Source organism: Primulina huaijiensis, unplaced genomic scaffold (genome assembly GCF_012295235.1).
Source record: "Primulina huaijiensis isolate GDHJ02 unplaced genomic scaffold, ASM1229523v2 scaffold23651, whole genome shotgun sequence".
Lineage (NCBI taxonomy): Eukaryota > Viridiplantae > Streptophyta > Magnoliopsida > Lamiales > Gesneriaceae > Primulina > Primulina huaijiensis.
In genome coordinates, this window is record NW_027355830.1 from 1,484 (window position 1) to 6,167 (window position 4,684).

A 4,684-nucleotide genomic window follows, 5' to 3' on the forward strand; every position below is an offset into this window, starting at 1 on the left:
TAATTTGAGAAAAGTATTGCAAAATTGCAATCACAGAATAATTTTACGTTAAAAAAATATTCTTACAAATAATCTTTAACATATTTCAATATCTACAAAATATACGATGCTTCTTAGTTCATATTTTAAAATCAATTTGTTATAAAAGTGACTTATTTATATGTAAAATAAAAGAAAAGATAAGATATAAATATTAAATATTCATTAGCAACCATGAAGAAATACACTAATTTTAGTAACAAATTTTAGTAGCAACAAAGAAAAATAATGGGTAAATTGATAAATTCAATATACATTAATATCCAAAAGCATTTAAGATAGACAATAAATTATAAAAGAATCCATTAAAAAATTATTATTTTAAAATCAATTTGTTATAAAAGTGACTTATTTATATGTAAAATAAAAGAAAATATAAGATATAAATATGAAATATTCATTAACAATTATGAAGAAATACACTAATTTTAGTAACAAATTTTAGCAGCAACAAAGAAAAATCATGAGTAAATTGATAAATTCAACATGCATTAATATCCAAAGGCATTTAAGATAGACAATAAATTATAAAAGAATCCATTAAAAAATTATTGATTTAATTTGCTAAATTAAATAAATAAAGGTATATTAAAACATTCACAATTAGATATAATATATTTATATGTATGTTAGATGTTAGGTTTTACTAAGAAATGTAAATAAATAATTTTTCTGGCCTAAAATTTAAAAAAGAAATAGGAATGTGTATTAATGTCCAAGTCCATTTAAGATGGACAATGAATTGCAAAAAAAACTTTTAAGATAACCTATTAATTTGTTTGCTAACTTAAATTAAATTAAATAAATGAACAAGGACAAATAAGAAAATTCACAAATGAAAGTAGTATATTTATATGTATGTTAGATAATAGATTGCATATTTCTGGTCATGCATTTCAAATATAAATTTACAATATCTCTACTTCATTAGATTTGCTTATTATCTTTCGTCTGATTCACATATCATACGTACATAATGTCCAATGGGAGACCAACGCAATATCTATTCATTTTCAGGCACAAACAATCAGGGAAAGAGGATTAAAAAAACTCAAAATGATCCTATAGAAACCTTCCTATGATTCCAATGAAGCTCCACTTTGTCTTTTGCATTTAGATGTCATGATCTATGATTCTTTGTGTAAAACCCACATATTCTAAACTCGTGATATTATTCTGTAATTTAAAGTTGTATTAGGTTATCCAAGATTTTTGTTTAGTTATCTCGTTATTTTATTTAAGATTGTCAAGTTTATCTAAATTTGAGCGTGATAATTAAATCGTGTGTACGATATCTATGGAACTCGAAATTTAAGATGATATTATGCATATATTTAATGCTTGGATTTTTTAAAAAAATTTGTTGTTTTGTTAGGCAGCAATTTGAGAGAATAATCTGCTGGGAATACCGGATGCAGCAAGTGCACAAGTATGCTATAAATACAGTAATTTAATTTTACGATTTCTGCGTGAGGGATATTGAGAAAATGATTGAAATGGCAACAGGTTTGTCTGTGGCATTGGCGATCGGTGTTGTGCCAATAGCAGGGTGCCTGTTTTGGTACTGGAATGACATCTGGTATGCTCTGCCGCACCGCCTTCGCCGTTCTGGAGGCGGCGGGGAGCTCCCTCCTGGCTATATGGGGATACCATTTCTTGGAGACATGCTGGCGTTTCTTTGGTATTTCAAAATTGTTCGTAGGCCTGATGTTTACATCACTTCTAAACTGCGAAAGTAAGGACTTTTTAGATAAGTCACTTGCTTTTTAAAGCTGTTGCAATGCTTGAAAATTCTTATTAGCAAGTGTACTTGAAATGTCTTCGATGTTGAATGCTTAGGTATGGAGACGGTGGAATCTATAGGACGCATCTCTTCGGATCACCATCCATCATAGTTTCCACCCCATCGGCGAACAAATTTGTATTGCAAAAGGATTCTAACTTCATAGCAGAGTGGCCGACCCCGGAAATCGTAGGGGTCACCTCACTTGTATCAGTACAAGGAGATTCACATGCTAGAGTCCGAAGCTTTGTAGTGAGGTGCATCAATCAACCTGATGCACTCCGTCGGATCGCCCTTATGGTCCAACCCCGCATAACTTCTTCCCTCAAGTTGTGGGCTCAGAAGGGTAGGATTGTTGTTCATAAGGAAGCCAAGAAGGTAAATATTATGATCATTTCAGCTTAGGAACAATTTTTTTTTTGGCATAATATAGTGCGATCAATCAAACCATGAAACCACCTTAAACTTTAAGCTAAACATTAAGAATCGATGCATTCATTAGTCTTTCCTCTATTTTTTCTTTCTGCAGGTAACATTTGAAAACATTGGCAAGTTTTTTGCCGGATTCGAGCCGGGTCCTGTTTTGGATACCCTTGATGATTTATTCAAGGGCTTGATCAACGGGATTAGATCCCAACCAATCAACCTTCCAGGAACAGCATTTCACCGAGCTCTCCAGGTCATTTAACTTTGTTTCCTCAAAAACTATTTTATGAAGGAAGTTTTACTAGTTTTGAGAGTAAAAAAGAATCGACAAGTCTTGCATGAGACTAAGCATCCATTTGCTAAAATAGTCTCTCAATGGCAGTGTCGAAATAAAGCCGTAGCAATATTCAGAGAAGAGATGGAGAAGAGAAGAAAGAATGCTTCGAACACGAAAGACGATCTAATGGAAGGGCTTATGCAAATGAAAGACGAGGAGGGGAAGCACTTGAGTGACATTGAGATTCTTGATAATATTGTTAGCCTCGTTGTAGCTGGCTATGCATCCACTTCTCTGTCTATCATGTGGGCTTTTTATTATCTTGCCAAGTATCCAAATGTTCTTGAAAAACTTCAGGTAAAATGATCACAAAAAATTCAATATCCAATGCTTGTTTATCTTGATAATCTCCTCATTAGATGGTATCCCGCTAAATTCACGAAGAACATATACCAATAAGCAAGAGGCTAGACGGAGAATTTATCACGTATGACGACGTTTCAAAATGCGAGTATACCAGCAAGGTACACATAGTATGAATTAGAACACAATCTCTTCATGCTGAAAACTTTGTTCTGGTATTCTGCAAACAGGTGGTGGAAGAGGTACTTAGAATGGCCAACATTTCTGCATTTATTTTCCGCACTGCTAAGGACGATGTCGAATATAAAGGTAAAACAATTTAATCGTCGTAGTAGTTCGATATAAGATAGCATCAAATTCCTATAATTGCCCGCAGAGCCAACCTAAAACAAGAAACACAGCTTCTCTTCTAAAAAAAATAGTATGAATTTCAATTAAAAAGCATATTGTTTGAATAATCTATCACGAAACAGGATATAAAATTCCAAAAGGTTGGAGGGTAATATGCTGGGTCAGGTATATTCATGAAAATCCAGAAAATTTCGAGGATCCAAGGTGCTTCAACCCTGATAGATGGAATGTAAGCAGAATTCGAAATGACATACAAATCAAACAATCAGCTTCTCATTTACTAAAATCTAGTTAACCTTTTTCTACTCAGGAACCCGCGAAGCCAGGGACGTTTTTAGTGTTTGGTGGAGGACCTAGAATTTGCCCCGGAAACATGCTAGCACGATTACAAGTTTCTATCATGATCCACTACCTGGTTGTAGGATACAGGTAATAATGCTAGCTGCTGTTTCCGAAATTCGACTACGTCGATTCAACTCATCCGGGTTTTTAACTATCAATGCCATAATAAAATGTATAACATGAGCTTTCATTTTTCAACCCCAGATGGAAACTGGTGAATCCTGATGCTGGGATGACATATCTTTCCCATCCAAAGCCAGCGGATGATGTTGAAATTGATATCACCAAAATTTAAGGACATGCAGAATATGATTCCCTGCTTTTCTTGCATTATTTCTTGTATTATTACTGTACTGAATCCTTGGATAATCATATGTTTATCTACTTTTTATCTATTTCTATTTAATATCATTCCAATTAAATCATATTTTCCCTCTCATCAATTATTACCACCCGAACAACAAATGCCAATATGATAGATGTTCATGCGTATATCTCGTATAAAACTACATTCTCGGTGTAACATAGACAAAGACCACACTATATGAGATAAATTCAAAAAGTTGTCAGATTAAACGAGATGATCTGTGATCATCTCGTGTAAAAAATGTACAGCACTTAGTGCTGCGTTTTCAACATAGTAGAGGATCCAAATCCATGGATTTGGATCCTCTACTGTGTTTTCTCACTTGATGTTGTGCACTTTTTACACGAGATGATCACATGATCATCTTGTGGACATCACACCATATGAGACAAATTTAAAAAGTTGTCAGATTAAACAAGATGATCGTGTGATCATCTCGTGTAAAAAATACACAGCACTTAATGTTGTGTTTTCAACACAGTAGATGATCCAAATCCCAATTGAATCTCCTTTAGTCATACCAGTTTCGATGCCTAGTATTCACCATTTTCTCCTCATATATGAAACGTTTTAAAAAAAATTCTTAAAAATACTCTGAATTTTTTTTCGTAAAGGCCAAACACCTTGCCTGAAACTCTAATTTTAGCAACATAATTTTGAAAAGAAATTGTCTCCACTGACATAAAAACAAATATCTCATTGTTCACGGATCAAAATAATATTGTTCATCGACCAA

The 4,684-nt window shown here is 33.3% G+C and overlaps 1 pseudogene; it reads left to right on the top strand.

Moving 5' to 3' along the window:
• Window positions 1–1,391: 1,391 nt before the first annotated feature.
• Window positions 1,392–4,004, top strand: LOC140967182 (ent-kaurenoic acid oxidase 1-like; annotated as a pseudogene).
• The last annotated feature ends 680 nt before the right edge of the window (window positions 4,005–4,684 follow it).